The sequence below is a fragment of the Balaenoptera borealis genome (assembly GCF_965194805.1).
Source record: "Balaenoptera borealis genome assembly, chromosome: 5".
Classification (NCBI taxonomy): Eukaryota; Metazoa; Chordata; class Mammalia; order Artiodactyla; family Balaenopteridae; genus Balaenoptera; species Balaenoptera borealis.
In genome coordinates this window covers 50,108,959-50,129,205 of record NC_138862.1, presented here as the reverse complement: position 1 = coordinate 50,129,205, position 20,247 = coordinate 50,108,959, and the positions used below count along the sequence as shown (strand labels likewise).

The 20,247-nt window shown below is 36.6% G+C and overlaps 1 protein-coding gene across 4 annotated transcripts in view; it reads right to left on the bottom strand.

Annotated features, from left to right (window-relative positions):
- The window catches only part of ZPLD1 (zona pellucida like domain containing 1), a 226,911-nt gene that overhangs the window by 71,612 nt on the left and 135,052 nt on the right, over positions 1-20,247 (bottom strand). For all 4 annotated transcript variants that reach the window (XM_082392144.1, XM_082392146.1, XM_082392143.1 and 1 more), the window contains one exon: positions 20,084-20,200. The gene's annotated coding sequence lies outside the window, so the exon portion shown is untranslated. The remainder of the gene's footprint in view (positions 1-20,083; positions 20,201-20,247) is intronic.

The following is a 20,247-nucleotide window of genomic DNA, read 5'->3' as shown; positions in this document are numbered from 1 at the left end:
AGTGCTTTCTACACCAGACAAATTCAGGTTCACTTTTTCAGGGAAGTGTCAGCTCCATAAACAAGCATAGTTAAAACACCATTCTACTCCTGAGTAAATATGAGATACATGAATCTACCAACTTTTTGAATACCATCAATATAAAATTCTTTGTATTTTCTTGATTAAAAACATAATAAAAATTCTAGGAAACCTCTTTTTAGGCCTTCCTAATTATGCTGACAGAATTGCAGCATCATTCTCCAGAGGCTGTTTTACTCTATAATGAAGCTTTTGAGTGAGATGTCTTCAAGCGATGTTTCAGGTTTTACTTTGAACGCATCTCTGCCATGTTTTCTACCATTTTAAAAGTTAAATAAAAATGCAACAGGTTCAAGTAGCAGTTAATAAATTCTGTCATTTACATCAAAAAATCAGCAGCTTCTATCCTATGAGAAAATGAACATTTCATAAATATTGAATACCATTACACACATACCCGACAAGTTGGTTAGCTAAAAAGAGAGAAATTCCATTAGAGGCTTTCGCAAGGAAAATATAAAATAGTTGAGATAAAGTAGCTGACAGTATTAGTTACTACTTTGCTTTAAAAATGTAGTGAACAGCAATGTCATACATTCCACAAACTTCCAAGGGAAAATTGTACCAGCTATTTGAAAACTCTGAGCCCTTTATTAAGGGGATTTCTTGTCTTATAGGCTGTGTGACTTGGTTGAATATTGATTAGTTGTATATGCAACATATGCTTGTATCAGAGAATAATTTAGCCACATAAAATATTCATCAGTATCTGATAGCATCAGAAGTGGAAATCCGACAGTCATCCTGTCCAGGAAAGGATGTTTCATAATCAGAAGAAGTGACCAGTGCCCTTTAGTACCTAACAAAGACTGAATTTAGACTAGGAAGGCACCCTGACTTCTGTTTTCTCAAACTAGGTGGCTCACTCCCAACTTCCTTTAAAAATCATATAACTAAAACCTCAATGACTGAATTCCTCCAGCTAGAAAATGAAAGTAAAAAGCCCTCCTTGTCACATGGAGCAATAATAGAGCATAGTTAATAAGTCGGTATTTTAGGACCTTGCTTACAGGAGAGTTATGTTCTTTCTGTCATTTAATAAAAGTATCTTTCTGGTGTGGGACATGAAGGTGAGATTTTTGTCTTTTTATTATTAGAGTCAAACCTAGAATGATGAAATTAACATTCGCCAGCACCTGTGTATTGGGGAAGGGATAAAGGTTGATTTCCACTGTGGTCTCACAAAGTTATCTCTCAGTGATGGAACTGCTTCCAGGGCTCAGTCTTTGCCCTCTTCACTTCACTATGTACAACTGTGTCCTGAATGATTCCATCTTATCCAGTTTTATAGCACTTATTTTCTAACATACTACATAACTTAACTTATTTATAAGTCTTCTTCCTCCAGACACATACCTGAATGTAATCCCCACTGTAGGTTCTTCTTGTTCCCTAATGCTTCCCTAGTACTCAGGAGAAAACCTGGCCCATAAGAGGCACTCGATAATATATTTTGAATAAATGAATGAATGAAGAAAAACAGTGACAAATTACAGAAAATGTATTTGAAAGTGGGGATATAAATATGTTTTTTTCAAAGTTAAAGGAAAAGGCAAATAAGACTAGTTTTAGCATAATTTTCTATTAAAGCAATGTTTTAGCTTCACAATAAAGAACAGTATTATAAAATAAATATAAGAATTTTGTAGATCTAAACCTCTGTGCTTGATAAAGTTTGTATCACCCAAATGTTTAGTCTCATTTTCAGAGTTCTTTTTAAGATGGACCTGAGCTCAATATACAAAGGATCTCATAAATATATATATATATGTTGATTTTTAAACTTTGATTGATATAATCAATTAATCCAGCAGCCAGAAACTAATTTTTTTTTAAGATTTACTTATTATTTATTTATTTTATTTATTTATTTTTGGCTGCATTGGGTCTTAGTTGCAGCATTCAGGATCTTCGTTGAGGCACGCGGGCTCCTCACTGCAGCGTGCGGGCTTCTCTCTAGTTGTGGCACGCGGGCTCCAGAGCATGTGGGCTCTGTAGTTTGCAGCACAGGGACTCTCTAGTTGAGGCGCGTGAGCTCAGCAGTTGTGGCGCATGGGCTTAGTTGTCCCGTGGCATGTGGGATTTTATCTCCCTGACCAGGGATCAAAGCCGCTTCCCCTGCATTGTAAGGTGGATTCTTTACCGCTGGCCCACCAGGAAAATCCCCAGAAAATAGTTTTTGACATCAGAGATTCTCCCCCACAAATTTACTTTACTTTTCATTTTCAGTTGGCATGTAGGCATCTCATAGATGTACCCTAACAGGTTTCTTACTGCAGAGCTACATTGTAGGAGTGTCATAGTTTTTTCAGGCACTAACAAAACCAGTTGTAGCCCATGTATTCTTTTATACAAAGAAATTGGCTCTGTGTCCTAATGGGATTTCAGGCCATGCAGCATTGTAGACAAATTATAAATACAGATTCAGCCATACTTGAAAGAGGACCCAAATAAGCTTTACGCATAAGTGCAATCGATTTCCCAACTCAACAATTAATTTAACCAAATATTTCTAATCTCAAGAGTCTAAAAGCCAAATAAATTAGCCTTACTTCTTGATCAGCATAAATTGTTGGTTGATAAGTTAGCAAGCAGCTATAGGCTACACTAAAATTTTATTGTATTGAAGGTATTATTGTACCACAAAAGGGGAAAATGTTATTAGAGGAATGTTGAATTTATTACTTTAAGACCATCAGTGGAAATACTGGTATATTGTTGCTCATATGTCTCATGATACTTAAACCTCTGTTTGTTTTTTCAGGTATTTTTAGAGATTCTCCTTATATACAATGTACTAACATATTCTAGATGCTTTCAATGAAGAATTCATGGTTATTACAGTATTTATAGTACTACAATTTCTTGGTAATTATTTATTTACAGATGATCAATTCCAGGAACTAGCTTTATTAGGTATCTGGTATTGAATAACTTTAAGAAAGCTTTTAAATCATCCTAGATTTACAAGGCATTTCCTTGTTTCTTAGATTACTTAGGCACACTCATTTCTGGAAATGCCTAACCAAAAGCATTAAATTTAAAATAATTGTAAATTGGAGTGCTGATGGCTATAAAACTTCAATTACTGTATCAGTTCACCAATACAGCCTGATTTGCCAATAAAAGCACTGAAACTGTGGTTTGTATTTCCAGCAAATCTATGTTGAAAGCCACAAACTAGATAATGGTAGGAAAGATTGTTCTAATCATATCACTATTGTCATAATAAGATGGGCCCATTCTTTTTAAAACCAAGGATTCTAAGAAATTTCTAAGCTAGAAACATAGGCTACTGCAATAGTTTCAACACACATTCGAGGATGGTGGGAGTTTGTTCTGAACTCTTTAGTTAAATTGAGCATCACCTCTTTTCTAAGACAGTAAACAAACTTCAAGGACTACAAAGGCTGGAAGGTAATGTAAATGAGTGATGCAAACTACCTGGTGAAGGGGCACATGGGCACATTGGGTGAGAAGCTGGAACTGTATCCAATTCCAGGGCATGAAGCAATGGCTACACTCTTTCAGGAGACTTTTGCCATGCAGGAATACATTACTCAACATTGCCAGACATTCCAATTTTTCAAGGAAGGAGTAGATCATGGTTTTTATTTGAAACTACCCACATTTTATGTGCTGTCTCATGTTTTTAAATCATTTGCACATATTTGGACTGGATTAAATCTTTGAGCTACTAGTTTGCCACCTTGTCTAGAAGTCGGAATAGTCAATGGTATTTTCTTACTAGAAAAAAATGAGACAGTTTCCTGTTAAAATCTTGTTCTTTTAGACAGTACTGCTCAATTAGCTAGTAGTGGCATTTTCCTGAGTCACAGAGTGAATTTCCTATGTCCATTTATACATAATACTGAATGTCCATGAGGCCCACCATCCCAGTTTCACGTATATGTTTTTATCATATAAAAAGTACCACATCGTGAAGGGGAAAAATGGTACGCCCAAAGGTACCGTCTTGATGTTAGTTTTATTATAATCATTTCAAAGTCATAACATCATAGTTACTTTTTTGACACATTCAGGAAGGTATTTTGTGGCTTTATCCTAACAAAACAGAGGATAAGAAATAAAGAACAATATTAACATTTTCTAGTTTTTCTAATCTATGGTTTTGACCTATAGAAACATATTATGTATGAAAATACAATGTATATGGAAAAGTATTCACTCCCTAAGCTTCATAAATGGAAAAATATTAATCAATTTTTCTCCATCATCATTTTAAAGAAACCTTTTAAATGTTTTACCTTCTTACCCCTCTCCATACAGCCAATAGTAAATATATATATAAAATATATATATTTAGGGCTTCCCTGGTGGCGCAGTGGTTGAGAGTCTGCCTGCTGGTGCAGGGGACACGGGTTCGAGCCCTGGTCTGGGAAGATCCCACATGCCGCGGAGCGGCTAGGCCCGTGGGCCACAATTGCTGAGCCTGCGCGTCTGGAGCCTGTGCTCCGCAACGAGAGAGGCCGCGATGATGAGAGGCCCACGCACCGTGATGAAGAGTGGCCCCCACTTGCCGCAACTGGAGAGAGCCCTCGCACCGAAACGAAGACCCAACACAGCCATAAAAATAAATAAATAAAAATTGTAAAAAAAAAAAAAAAATATATATATATATATATATATATATTTAGAGAGAGAGGGGGGAGAGAGAGAGAGAGAATATATTATACCGTTGGTTCTGTTTCTTTGGATACCCCTAATACAGTAGGCTAATTTTATACATGTTGCTGCTAAATTCCATCTCCCCTATCTTATAAATTTACAGATTTTTTTCTCAAAAGTTTTTATTTGTCTGCACTTGAAATGAAGGAATTTATATTTATTCACAATAAACTTTATCTTATTATAGTCAACTCATCATTCTTGGCTGAATGATTCTTTTGGAGGTTTGCCTCTGGGCTCTCATGTATTCACTGTCTGCTCAGGTTTATCTCAAATACAGAGGATAGAATCATGCTTGCTTCATAAAGGCTAGTTTTTGAAGTCAGATGAATCTAAGATCTGACTTTCTAAGGAAGTGGTCTACACCAGCCATAGCTAATGTGACTGCTGGACACCGTGTTGCTATTGTTTTTCCCAAACATAAAAAGCTACCTTAATAACTCTTTTGAATCATACTAGACAAATTATAATGCTCAAATTGAATGACACAGTTTATTCTTACCTAGCTTATTAAATTCTCAGGAGAGACTAAACCCTTTGAATGAGAAATCTTAAATCAGTATTAAATTGAGCCCATGTACCCCAAGGAGATTTAGACCATCTGCTAATTCTGCTGGGCAAAGACTTCCTTTTCTATTCACTCAGCTTTGGAGAAGTAGAATCCAATTTGCCTCCAACTCCCATTTTTTCATCCTATAGTTAAATAGTCTATGTAAAACAAACTTTTGCAACCACCTTGTGTTATCTGAACCCAGTGTATTCCTTTCCCACAAGAAAATAGATGGATGTATTAAGGACACTGAAAGAGTGTTCACAAACACAGTTCTTTCTTAGGATCTGGTGTCCTTTAAAAATTATTTCCTAAAACATGTGTTAACCTTTATATAAACAATGATTAGGTCAAATAATTTTCTTTTTGCCAAATAAATATTTTGGAAGGTGAACGTTATTACATTTTGAAATGTCACAGAAATCTATTGGTATTCCCATCTGACCACTCTTCCCACACCCCTCCCCCCTCTTTTGGAACATAAGCATGTGTAGCAAGCCTTTCATGAACAAGGAATCCATTCAGGACTTAGGTACCTGGGCCAATTTCCACTCAGCAGGTTTCCTATGCACTTGTAGGTGCCAAACCGCAACTCTTATGTTTCTCCGAAAGAATTCTTAATAGAGAGGGGATTAAACTCTAAGTGGCTTCCTGATTTCACCATTTCTGAAGCCCAGTGTTAGGTTGCTGAAAGTTCACTCCATTCGTACCATCAGTAGCCTAACAGGCTTTAGAAACTGAGTGAGTGAGGTAATATTTTGTGTGTGTGCAGATGAAATATTGGAGTACTTAGCAATCTATTGCATTAAAGGCACATACATTTTTGATCATCTCTTTATTTTTTGAAAATAATTCTTCTGTAATATTCTGAGTTTCAGGTTTAACTGAAGAATGTGAGATGAAAATTATTGTAATTTTAATAATAATCTGTGTGGTAACATAAAGACAAAAGTAAAGAAATGCCTGTATTTGCCTAATACTGATTCTCAACTCCTCTCTAAGCATATATCTATTCATTATCTTAATATAAAAATTAAAATGTCGGGCTTCCCTGGTGGCGCAGTGGTTGAGAATCTGCCTGCCAATGCAGGGGACACGGGTTCGAGCCCTGGTCTGGGAAGATCCCACGTGCCGCGGAGCAACTGGGCCCGTGAGCCACAACTACTGAGCCTGCGCGTCTGGAGCCTGTGCTCCGCAACAAGAGAGGCCGCGACAGTGAGAGGCCCGCGCACCGCGATGAAGAATGGCCCCCACTCGCTGCAACTAGAGAAAGCCCTCGCACAGAAACGAAGACCAAACACAGCCAAATAAATAAATAAATAAAATAAATTAAAAAAAAAAAAATTAAAATGTCTTCACAGTGGTAAGGCAATGATAAATGTCCAGTCTATAAATGCCAAAAGCCAGATTGCGGGAATGGTTCCACATACTAATGTTCAATCAAATCAATGTACAATCAAGATGAAAAAGGAAACAAAATGCACAGTAAATGCGGAACTCTCCAAATTATCAAACATGAAATTAAACACTAAAATGATTGCTTTTAAGAATATAATCAGTAATCTGGAAAATGAGTTTTATACAGATATAATGAGTTCCCAAGAATAATTTGTGCAATGTCCAATCAATGGTGTTAGGCTTGTATAAACCTTGCCTAGTGCCATCTTGGTAGTGATTTTTGTCCTAAGCATTGTCCAACATCTCCTGTGTTCTCTGAGGCATGAGACCACCAAATATCCACATTTGAATCACATGATCATGCAAGGTTATTTGTGAAAATTAATTTTGTTTATTTGTCTATCTGGACCCACAGTTGAGCTCTCACCTTGAAATCAAGAAGTGGCATTGTTGGAATAAACAACTTTGGCAGAGTCAGTTTATAATCACTACTTCAGCAATACATGGAAATTCCATGGGCAAGGGTTATTTACTGATATTCATCCTAAGTAATTTTCCTCCTTGTCAAGGAGGTATGCCTTCCTTCAGTTTTAAGAAATGCAAGCTATAAAGATTCAGAAGGGTCAGGAAACAAATATTCCATATAGTCTGAAATTAAGGGATCAAATTAATACCTTTGATAATTTACAATGTTTTTAAATTAATTTTATTTTGTATAATTTCTATATTACAAGGGTAATATTCTGGCCAGTGATATATGTGGGCCTGTTTTTGTCAAAAGCCATGTATTCTGTTTACTGGAGACTGACCCCAAAGTCCACTGTACTAGATATTTAGTTAAGAAAATCTCTTAAGGATCAAATGCATTTTTCCCAAGCTCACTATATTATTACATTTGTTTATTTTTTTTTTTCAGTCATGGCTGAAGTAAGTGGTTTCTACCTATTTTTAAATTGATTTAAAGTATATTATAAGTAAGAGATGTGGATATAAATAATATCTGCTTTATAATCATGTTACTATAAAAAAAGGTAAAGGACAAGAGTCAAACAGCGAAAGAGGGATTTAGTTCAAGAGTCTATAAAGGAGCATTAACTAAAATATGAACACTATCTTCAATAGCAACTTCACAGAAAATGAAGAACACAGACATTCTTTTTTATACTGCTTCTTATCATGGCTCTTTAAAAAAATTAGCATTGAAAAGAAAAGGTTAAGTGACAGGAATTTTTTCTTTTCTGTAAGTGTCTCAATGGTCTTCTGAGAATTTTTCTTTCTTTCAAGTCATAGAAATCATCCCTGTGCCTGACATTTTCAATTGCCCTCGAATATCAATTCATTTAATCTTCCTTTCTAAATGAATACAAATTAATTTAGTGGGTAATGTTTCTATTTAAAAATACTTAGCTTTCCACGCTCCCGTGAATCTGTAGATGGGCATGTGACTACTTCTGGACAAAGAGGTATACGTGACAGTTAAGGGTTGGGCTTTTCAGAGCGTTGTCTTCCTAATAGACTGAGCAAACCTAGTCAATGTATCTTTTGCCCTTTATCTTTTCCCTGTCTTTCTTCCTAGATTGAAAAGTGATATCTAGAAGGGTAATAGCATTTTTTGTAAATATGAGGAGAAAGGCCTTGCACTAAGGATGACAGCATAACAACAACACTAAGGTTGTTGTTATGCTGTCATGTCACCATAACAACAACCCTGGATTACTGTCTGCCTCCAGACTCAATGTTACATGAAAAATAAGATAAATAAAGCAAAATAAAAGAATAAAATAAGCACGTCAACTGACTTTCTGTGACACAGCTGAATACAACCTTAACACTCAGACTTCCTTTATGTGTCCTTGCCCCACTCTGGTTTAGGTGCTCCTCCTTGTTTCTGTGACATCTCCTACAATCCCAAACACAGTATTTTCTGCCTCTCACTGCATCATAAGTTTCAGGAAGACAGAAATCATGTCAATCTTTCAGTCAGTGATGTCCCTGGAATTTTGTACATATCTACATAGCACATAGTAGGCACCCAATACATTTGATAAATGGGGAAATAATAAAGAAATGACTGAATAAGTACAATTCCCACCTCTCTATATCTACTACTAACAAATAATCCAAAACTCTTCCTGTTTTCACTTAGACTATTGTAGTATCTTCCTCATGGTTTTCCCTGCATCCCCCTTGCTCAAAAACCCTCCCATAGCTTCCTATTATATTTATAATTAAATCCAAATCCTTTACACATTCTATGAAGCCTAGTATGATCTGGCTACTCTCTACTGCTCTGAATATACCTCTGTTCATTCTCTTCATTATATTCCAACCACAGTGGCTTTCTTTTGGCTACTGAAACATTCCAAGCTCATTCTCACCTTAAGATCTTTATGCCAAATGTTTCATTTCCACAGATGTTCACACAGCCGACTCCTTCTTGCCTTTTAGATCTCAGCTCAGATCACTTCCTCAGAGAGGTCACAGCTGACAACTCAATCTAAAGGAACTCATCAAACACTCTATCCCATAGCCTTCTTGTGGGGCTGTTGAGAAAATATTTTTGTTTCTGCACAGTAGGGCTTTCTGAGAAAATTTTACTGAAATTTCGAACTTGAGCTAAAATGCAACCCTTAGAAGGTAATTTATGATGGAATAAATAATAAGAACTCCAGAGAGATTTACTTCCCAGAGGTATGTGTTTACATTTCAAGGGGAGTTGAGACCCAGGACCATGGAGACATTTCAAAAAGTGAGGACTCAGTATTCTCTCCATTACTTTTCCAAGGAAACTCTCTCAAAAGAGGAAGGAAAACAGCTGCCCCTCTCTCCTATATCAATGTCCAGATTCATTTTCTTTTGGGGGAAGAGGAGGGCTTACTCACCTACAATTCAGACCCAGTATGTGTAGAGTAACATCTGGCTCTTACTGCTTTGCCCTGGAGGGAGGATGCTGTAGCACAAGGAAAACAACACATTATTATTTACTATAAATAAGTAGTGATAAATCTTCTCTGCTCCAGAAACCTCATGTTGGCATTCAGGGTAATATTAATAAATATAGTATAAAAAACATAATCTCTCCTTTATTCTTTTATAGTTCTTGTCATCCAGTACTGGGTATCCACATCACTCAAGATGGTGCATGAGTTCAGAGTCTTTGTTAGGTTTACAACTCATGCCTGAAAGAGCTCCTAGTAGGAGATCAACAAGTGTTAGTGGAATGAATAAATGAATCAGTCAATGAAATGAAAAAAAAAATCACTGAAATGACACTTTTTGGAGCACTGGATTGTGTAGATTTCTACTGATTTGGCTTAAAGCAGAGGGGAGATTAAAAATTTTAGAAAAACAATTGTTTATCTCGGATGACCTGCTAAAGCATAGTATATAGTAACATATAACATATCTTTATGTAAAATAGTAACATATAACATATCTTTATGTAACATAGTAACATATCTTTGAAAATTGAGGTTTTTATAAATGTCTAAAGTGAAGACATTTTGGGTTTTTTTTTAATGGACTGATTTCCTTAAAACTTAGCTACTGGCTGTGTAGTTAATGAGATTTATGTTTATATAAATATTGAATAATTTATATTTTATATATATATTGAATAAGTTATCTGTATTCTTGCCCAGCTGCACAGCAGTTGAGATGAGAACCCAGCCTTCTCTGAAAAAGCAGCTTTAGCCCTTCCCAAGGCTCTGAACAAAAACAAAAACACAATTAATTCCTCAGAGTTCTGCATCATAAGTTAACTGGAAAATTTAAAAGAGTGTACTTTAGTAACTCTCAATCTCTATCACATGAATGCTGACAACAATTTAAATTTGAGGAGGACTCCACCTTAAAGGCATTTCCAGATGAGTTACTCCCAAAATACATTTGGCAGAACCTGCAGGGTAGACTTACTAAGCATCATCCACTTGAATATTGAAAGAGATCTTCAGAAAACAATTATTTTCATTTTGATACTGAGTTCTTACTTCTGATAACACTTGTACAATTTGTTCAAGCTGATCATCTCATTGTAGAAACAAAACAAACATATTGACAGCATAAATATTTGACAAATGTAATTCTTAAAGATTTCACTCAAAGAAAAAAATGGGCTCTGAATTATGGTGGTGGATTCAAGAATGGCTAGAATTAATTAGGTATTCTCTTTAAATTTTAAACATTTTAAACTATGGGTTATGGTAAAAATAATTTCTTCTTTAAGAACTACTGAATGTAGTAGGTATTTTTAAAATTTTATCATAACAAGTCAGTTGAAATTACCTAGAATTTGAGGAGAAAGTAAGCATAACATAAACTTCTGAAATCTAAGCTTACCATAAACATCACATTTGATCAACTCTTTAGAGAGGTATCCAATCTAAATGATTATATATAAATGTGTTGCTACTCTGAATAAGGCTGTACAGACTTAAATCCTATTGGGAGGATAAATTAATAGAAGATAAACTGTAATGATAAACTGATAGAAGATAAACTGTAAGTTTGCAACGCCCAATGCCTTCAGAAGGGTAAAATCTGGGTAAACAAGGATTAAAAATTAAATACTGTGTAGTTGTGTCTCTAGCATATTCCATAGAACAGGGCACTCTGATTGGCAGGTATGAGCCTCTAGCCTTCTCAGTAGGTATATTGCTATAGTAAAGCTGGGTGCATGCCAATCTATTAACACTGTTTCCAAAGATCATCTAAATAATTTTTTTAACATTTTTATTGGATTATAATTGCTTTACAATGGTGTGTTAGTTTCTGCTTTGTAACAAAATGAATCAGTTATACATATACATATATCTCTGTTTCTCTTCCCTCTTGCATCTCCCTCCCTCCCACCCTTCCTATCCCACCCTTCTAGCTGGTCACAAAGCACCGAGCTGATCTCCCTGTGCTAAGAGACTGCTTCCCACTAGCTGTCTATTTTACATTTCGTAGTGAATATATACCCATATATATACTACCAATCTCTCACTTTGTCCCAGCTTACCCTTCCCCCTCTCCATGTCCTCAAGTCCATTCTCTAGTAGGTCTGTGTCTTTATTCCCATCTTGCCCCTAGGTTCTTCAAGACCCTTTTTTTTTTTTTTTTAGATTCCATATATATGTGTTAGCATACAGTATTTGTTTTTCTCTTTCTGACTTACTTCACTCTGTATGACGGACTCTAGGTCCATCCACCTCACTACAAATAACTCAATTTCGTTTCTTTTTATGGCTGAGTAATATTTCGTTGTATATATGTGCCACATCTTCTTTATCCATTCATCTGTCGAGGGACACTTAGGTTGCTTCCATGTCCGGGCTATTGTAAATAGAGCTGAAATGAACATTGTGGTAAATGACTCTTTTTGAATTATGGTTTTCTCAGGGTATATGCCCAGTAGTCTGATTACTGGGTCATATGGTACTTCTACTTTTAGTTTTTTAAGGAACCTCCATACTGTTCTCCATAGAGGCTGTATCAATTTACATTCCCACCAACAGTGTATGAGGGTTCCCTTTTCTACACATCCTCTCCAGCATTTATTGTTTGTAGATTTTTTGATGACAGCCATTCTGACCGGTGTGAGATGATATCGCATTGTAGTTTTGATTTACATTTCTCTAATGATTAATGATGTTGAGCATTCTTTCATGTGTTTGTTGGCAATCTGTATATCTTCTTTGGAGAAATGTCTATTTAGGTCTTCTGCCCATTTTTGGATTGGGTTGTTTCTTTTTTTGATATTGAGCTGCATGAGCTGCTTGTAAATTTAGGAGATTAATCCTTTGTCAGTTGCTTCATTTGCAAATATTTTCTCCCATTCTGTGGGTTGTCTTTTCGTCTTGTTAATGGTTTCCTTTGCTGTGCAAAAGCTTTTAAGTTTCATTAGGCCCCATTTGTTTAGTTTTGTTTTTATTTCCATTTCTCTAGAAGGTGGGTCAAAAAGGATCTTGCTGTGATGTATGTCATAGAGTGTTCTGCCTATGTTTTCCTCTAAGAGTTTGATAGTGTCTGGCCTTACATTTAGGTCTTTAATCCATTTTGAGTTTATTTTTGTGTATGGTGTTAGGGAGTGTTCTAATTTCATTCTTTTACATGTAGCTGTACAGTTTTCCCAGCACCACTTATGGAAGAGGCTGTCTTTTCTCCTTGTATATTCTTGCCTCCTTTATCAAAGATAAGGTGACCATATGTGTGTGGGTTTACCTCTGGGCTCTCTATCCTGTTCCATTGATCTATATTTCTGTTTTTGTGCCAGTACCATACTGTCTTGATTACTGTAGCTTTGCAGTATAGTCTGAAGTCTGGGAGCCTGATTCCTCCAACTCCATTTTTCTTTCACAATATTGCTTTGGCTATTCGGGGTCTTTTGGGTTTCCATACAAATTGTGAAATTTTTTTGTTCTAGTTCTGTGAAAAATGCCAGTGGTGGTTTGATACAGATTGCATTGAATCTGTAGATTGCTTTGGGTAGTAGAGTCATTTTCACAATGTTGATTCTTCCAATCCAAGAACATGGTATATCTCTCCATCTGTTTGTATCATCTTTAATTTCTTTCATCAGTGTCTTATAATTTTCTGCATACAGCTCTTTTGTCTCCCTAGGTAGGTTTATTCCTAGGTATTTTATTCTTTTTGTTGCAATGGTAAATGGGAGTGTTTCCTTAATTTCACTTTCAGATTTTTCATCATTAGTGTATAGGAATGCCAGAGATTTCTGTGCATTAATTTTGTATCCTGATACTTTACCAAATTCATTGATTAGCTCTAGTAGTTTTCTGGTAGCATCTATAGGATTCTCTATGTATAGTATCATGTAATCTGCAAACAGTGACAGTTTTACTTCTTTTCCGATTTGGATTCCTTTTATTTCTTCTTCTTCTCTGATTGCTGTGGCTAAAACTTCAAAACTATGTTGAATAACAGTGGTGAGAGTGGGCAACCTTGTCTTGTTCCTGATCTTACTGGAAATGGTTTCAGTTTTTCACCATTGAGGATGATGTTAGCTGTGGGTTTGTTGTATATGGCCTCTATTATGTTGAGGTAAGTTCCTTCTATGCCGACTTTCTGGAGGGCTTTTATCATAAATGGGTGTTGAATTTTGTCAAAAGCTTTCTCGGCATCTATTGAGATGATCATATGGTTTTTCTCCTTCAATTTGTTAATATGGTTTATCATATTGATTGATTTGCATATATTGAAGAATCTTTGCATTCCTGGGATAAACTCTACTTGATCATGATGTATGATCCTTTTAACGTGCTGTTGGATGCTGTTTGCTAGTATTTTGTTGAGGATTTTTGCATCTATGTTCATCAGTGATATTGGTCTGTAGTTTTCTTTTTCTGTGACATCTTTGTCTGGTTTTGGTATCAGGGTGATGGTGGCCTCGTAGAATGGGTTTGGGAGTGTTCCTCCCTCTGCTATATTTTGGAAGAGTTTGAGAAGGATAGGTGTTAGCTCTTCTCTAAATGTTTGATAGAATTCACCTGTGAAGCCATCTGGTCCTGGACTTTTGTTTGTTGGAAGATTTTTAATCACAGTTTCAATTTCATTCCTTGTGATTGGTCTGTTCATATTTTCTATTTCTTCCTGGTTCAGTCTTGGAAGGTTGTGCATTTCTAAGAATCTGTCCATTTCTTCCAGGTTGTCCATTTTATTGGCATATAGTTGCTTGTAGTAATCTCTCATAATCCTTTGTATTTCTGCAGTGTCATTTGTTACTTCCCCTTTTTCATTTCTAATTCTATTGATTTGAGTCTTCTCCTTTTTTTTTCCTTGATGAGTCTGGCTAATGGTTTATCAATTATGTTTATCTTCTCAAAGAACCAGCTTTTAGTTTTATTGATCTTTGCTATCCTTTCCTTCATTTCTTTTTCATTTATTTCTGCCCTGATCTTTATGATTTCTTTCCTTTTGCTAACTTTGGAGTTTTTTGTTCTTCTTTTCTAACTGCTTTAGGTGTAAGGTTAGGTTGTTTATTTGAGATGTTTCTTGTTTCTTAAGGTAGGATTGTTTTGCTATAAACTTCCCTCTTAGAACTGTTTTTGCTGTATCCCATAGGTTTTGGCTCGTCGTGTTTTCATTGCCATTTGTTTCTAGGTATTTTGTTATTTTGTCTTTGATTTCTTCAGTGATATCTTGGTTATTAAGTAGTGTATTGTTTATTCTCCATGTGTTTGTATTTTTTACAGATTTTTTCCTGTAATTGATATCTAGTTTCATAGCATAGTGGTAGAAAAGATACTTGATACAATTTCAATTTTCTTAAATTTACCAAGGCTTGATCTGTGACCCAAGATATGATCTATCCTGGAGAATGTTCCATGAGCACATGAGAAGAAACTGTATTCTGTTGTTTTTGGGTGGAATGTCCTATAAATATCAATTAAGTCCATCTTGTTTAATGTATTATTTAAAACTTGAGTTTCCTTATTTATTTTCATTTTGGATGATCTGTCCATTGGTGAAAGTGGGGTGTTAAAGTCCCCTACTATGATTGTGTTGCTGTCGATTTCCCCTTTTATGGCTGTTAGTTTTTGCCTTATGTATTGAGGTGCTCCTGTGTTGGGTGTATAAATATTTACAATTGTTATATCTTCTGCTTGGATTGATCCCTTGATCATTATGTAGTGTCCTTCTTTGTCTCTTGTAATAGTCTTTGTTTTAAAGTCTATTTTGTCTGCTGTGAGAATTGCTACTGCATCTTTCTTTTGATTTCCATTTTCATGGAATATCTTTTTCCATCCCCTCACTTTCAGTCTGTATGTGTCCCTCAGTCTGAAGTTGCCCTCTTGTAGACAGCATATATACGGGTCTTGTTTTTGTATCCATTCAGCCAGTCTATGTCTTTTGGTTGGAGCATTTAATCCATTTACATTTAAGGTAATTATCGATACATATGTTCCTATTACCATTTTCTTAATTGTTTTGGGTTTGTTATTGTAGTCTTTTCCTTCTCTTGTGTTTCCTGCCTAGAGAAGTTCCTTTAGCATTTGTTGTAAAGGCGGTTTTAGTTGTGCTGAATTCTCTTAGCTTTTGCTTGTCTGTAAAGGTTTTAATTTCTCCATCAAATCTGAATGAGATCCTTGCTGGATAGAGTAATCTTGGTTGTAGGTTTTTCCCTTTCCTTACTTTAAATGTGTCCTGCCACTCCCTTCTGGCTTGCAGAGTTTCTGCTGAAAGATCAGCTGTTAACCTTATGTTAACCTGTTTTAATTTCTCCATCAAATCTGAATGAGATCCTTGCTGGATAGAGTAATCTTGGTTGTAGGTTTTTCCCTTTCCTTACTTTAAATGTGTCCTGCCACTCCCTTCTGGCTTGCAGAGTTTCTGCTGAAAGATCAGCTGTTAACCTTATGGGGATTCCCTTGTATGTTATTTGTTTGTTTTTTCCTTGCTGCTTTTAATATTTTTTCTTTGTATTTAATTTTTGATATTTTGATTAATATGTGTCTTGGCGTTTTTCTCCTTGAATTTATCCTGTATGGGACTCTCTGTGCTTCCTAGACTTGATTAACTATTTCCTTTCCCGTATTAGGGAAGTTTTCAAGTACAATCTCTTCAAATATTTTCTCAGTCCCTTTCTTTTTCTCTTCTTCTTCTAGGACCCCTATAATTCGAATGTTGGTGCATATAATATTGTCCCAGAGGTCTCTGAGACTGTCCCCAATTCTTTTCATTCTTTTTTCTTTATTCTGCTCTGCAGTAGTTATTTCCACTATTTTATCTTCCAGGTCACTTAACCGTTCTTCTGCCTCAGTTATTCTGCTATTGATCCTGTCCAGAGAATTTTTAATTTCATTTATTGTGTTGTTCATGATTGTTTGTTTGCTCTTTAGTTCTTCTAGGTCCTTGTGAAACGTTTCTTGTATTTTCTCCATTCTATTTCCAAGATTTTGGATCATCTTTACTATCATTATTCTGAATTCTTTTTCAGGTAGACTGCTTATTTCCTCTTCATTTGTTAGGTCTGGTGGGTTTTTACCTTCCTCCTTCATCTGCTATGTGTTTCTTTGTCTTCTCATTTTGCTTAACTTACTGTGTTTGGGGTCTCCTTTTCGTAGGTTGCAGGTTCGTAGTTCCCGTTTTTTTTAGTGTCTTCCCCCAGTAGCTAAGGTTGGTTCAGTTGGTTGTGTAGGCTTCCTGGTCGAGGGGACTAGTGCCTGTGTTCTTGTGGATGAGGCTGGATCTTGTCTTTCTGGTGGGCAGGTCCACATCTGGTGGTGTGTTTTGGGGTATCTGTGACCTTATTATGATTTTAGGCAGTCTCTCTGCTAATGGGTGGGGTTGTGTTCCTGTCTTGCTAGTTGTTTGGCATAGCGTGTCCAGCACTGTAGCTTTCTGGTCATTGAGTGAAGCTGGGTCTTGGCATTGAGATGGAGATCTCTGGGAGATTTTTGCCATTTGATATTACATGGAGCTGGGAGGTCTCTGGTGGACCAATGTCCTGAACTTGGCTCTCCCACCTCATAGGCACAGCCCTGATGCCTGGCTGGAGCACCAAGAGACTTTTGGGAGGTCTGAGGTCTTCTGCCAGCGTTCAGTAGGTGTTCTGTAGGAGTTGTTCCACATGTAGATGTATTTCTGATGTATTTGTGGGGAGGAAGGTGATCTCCACGTCTTACTCTTCCACCATCTTGAAGCTCCTCCTCCATCTAAATAATTTTTTTCTGAGTTTTTTATACCATCAGATTTCCCAAATAAATATCTCTTCTGACAAGAAAATTCACTGATACCCCAATATCCCTATTTCCAACCACTTAGCAATTCAAAACAGATTAATTTATAGGGCTCTTATAGTTCAATAGACATAGATCAGTCTTCCAGAGGTTTCTACCTACAGAGAAAAATAAAATCAATTTCCTGAATCTACAGAACTGAGAAATAAGACTTGGAAAAATAGTGATACCATAAATATCACTACATTATATATATAGTTATACTTTATAATTATACTATATACTTTATATACTATACAGTATAGAAAGCAATATGGAAAGGGTGATGCTGTTATTAATTTGTAACCCTTACAAAGAAAGATGTTTTTGAAAGCCTGAGGCAAGGGTTGGATATATAATTTGCAGGCTCAGTGCAAAACAAAAATGTGGACTCCTTGTTCAAAAGAAAGGAAAAAAAGCTTTTTCTGTTCCATAGTCTCTCACCCTATCATGGTGATTTCCATTTCCTTTCAACATTCTGCTCTCTTGGGAGTGAGGATATCAGCAGGGAAAGTATAGACCTTCACAAGTGTCCTCTCCACGTCCATCCCTAAGTCCCCACAGGAAACAGAGGGCAGCAGAAGTCACCAGGTGGAAGTAAGGGAGTGGGTTACTGAACACCCAACCAGGGGAGGTGGGGACATAGGGACCTGACAGGAGGCAAGACCACGTGTGAGTAGAGGCTCCAAGATCCCAGTGCATGCTCCGTCATCCCACTGGGATGATTTTGACTACAAAATACAAATTTAAAGCAAAATCATTAAGAATTTTATGATGACCACATTGTGTTAAATCCTACGCATTGGGCCTTGTGTAACTGCCCTAGTCACAGGCCCATACACCTGGCTCTTCCTAAGGCAGATGTAGTTACACAGTCTCCCTGTCTAGGCCCTGGCTCTGACTTAATCTGCCTCATCTATTTCTACCATCTACAGGCCGGTCTGGTTGCTTTCAGGACTCTGTGCTGATGTGGTCTTGGCAGAGAACCCTGAGCTTTTCTGTTTGCCATTGCTCTGTACCCACTTACCCTCATGTGTTCATATTGCTCTTGCTACAGAAATTTACGTTCCTAATTACTATGTTGCAAATTTCCACAACTCCTCTGAACCCCCATTCAAATGTTAATGTTCCTTTCTGGTCACTAACAGTGCAGGAAAGTGGGGTTTGAGAGACCTCTATGACTTAAGTCACATCCAGGCTGAAAGCAGCTTAGAAAAAATAGCCTCATGACTCAAATTATCTTCTCCCCCATGTAAGGCCCTTATTTCTGACTATAAAAGACACCAACAAGAAGGACCACACTGTCAATTATTGGTCAAGCTGAGATGTGCATTCAAACAGCTGCAGGAGTTACAATAAACTATAAGTGTAAGAGGCTTGGTCTGAGGGGTTAGAGAGACTTCGTCTGTCTTGATACCTCTTCAATGAAACAGAGTCTAAAATGTCATATTATTAATTAGTCCAGTTATGACCTTGGACAACTCACTTCATATCTCTCTCATTCTTTATCTGTCAAAAATCAAAAAGTTGAAATTACATTCTCTGAGTCCTAACCAGTTTCAAAAGTGTTTAACTCCATGAGAGAAAATAGAAAGGATAAAAGAAATGTAACCAAAGGCCCTTTTCACTAAAAATAGAGCTATCGGGGCTTCCCTGGTGGCGCAGTGGTTGAGAGTCTGCCTGCCAATGCAGGGGACACGGTTTCAAGCCCTGGTCTGGGAAGATCCCACATGCCGTGGAGCGGCTGGGCCCGTAAGCCACAATTACTGAGCCTGCGCGTCTGGAGCCTGTGCTCTGCGGCAAGAGAGGGCGCGATAGTGAGAGGCCCGTGCACCGCGATGAGGAGTGGCCCCCGCTCACCGCAACTAGAGAAAGCCCTCGCACAGAAACGAAGACCCAACACAGCCATAAATAAATAAATAAATAAAAATAAAAAATAGAGCTACCATATGATCCAGCAATCCCACTTCTGGGCATATATCCAGAAAAGATGAAAACTCTAATTCGAAAAGTTACATACACCTCAATGTTCATTACAATATTTTTATTTACAATAAATAAATATTGTTATTTACAATAGCCAAGACATGGAAGTAACCTAAATGTCCATCAACAGATGACTGATAAAGAAGATGTGGTACAAATATACAATAGAATATTATGCAGCCATAAAAAAGAATGAAAAAATGCCATTTGCAGCAACATGGATGGAACCAGAGAATATGTACTAAGTGAAGTAAGTCAGACAGAGAAAGACAAGTATTATATGATATCACTTATATGTGGAATCTAAAAAATAATACAAATGAATTTATTGACAAAACAGACACAGATTCACAGACATGGAAAACAAACTTTTGTTACCAAAGGGGAAATGTGGGGGTGTGTGTGTAAATTAGGAGTATGAGATTAACAGGTACACACTACTATATATATAACAGATAAACAACAAGGACCTATATTCAATATCTTATAATAACCTATAATGGAAAATAATCTAAATATATATATATATACAAATCAATTTGCTGTACACCTGAAACTAACACAATACTGTAAATCAATAGAAAACAAAATAACAAACAAAACCAAAAAGGCCTTTTTCAAATAAACCTGAAAATGTATCTTTCAGTATATCTGTTTTTACCTCTAATGTTGCATGGATCCCTGATGTTTCAGTTCAGGTCTTCTGGGAGGAGGTGCTGAGATGAAGTGAGGAGAGCAAGAGGTCCACTGGGGTTGAGGGGTAAGGGATGGGCAGTGCCTGTGAAAAACAAAAGAGGAAGAAGCAGAAGTGAGCAGGAAAAGCTT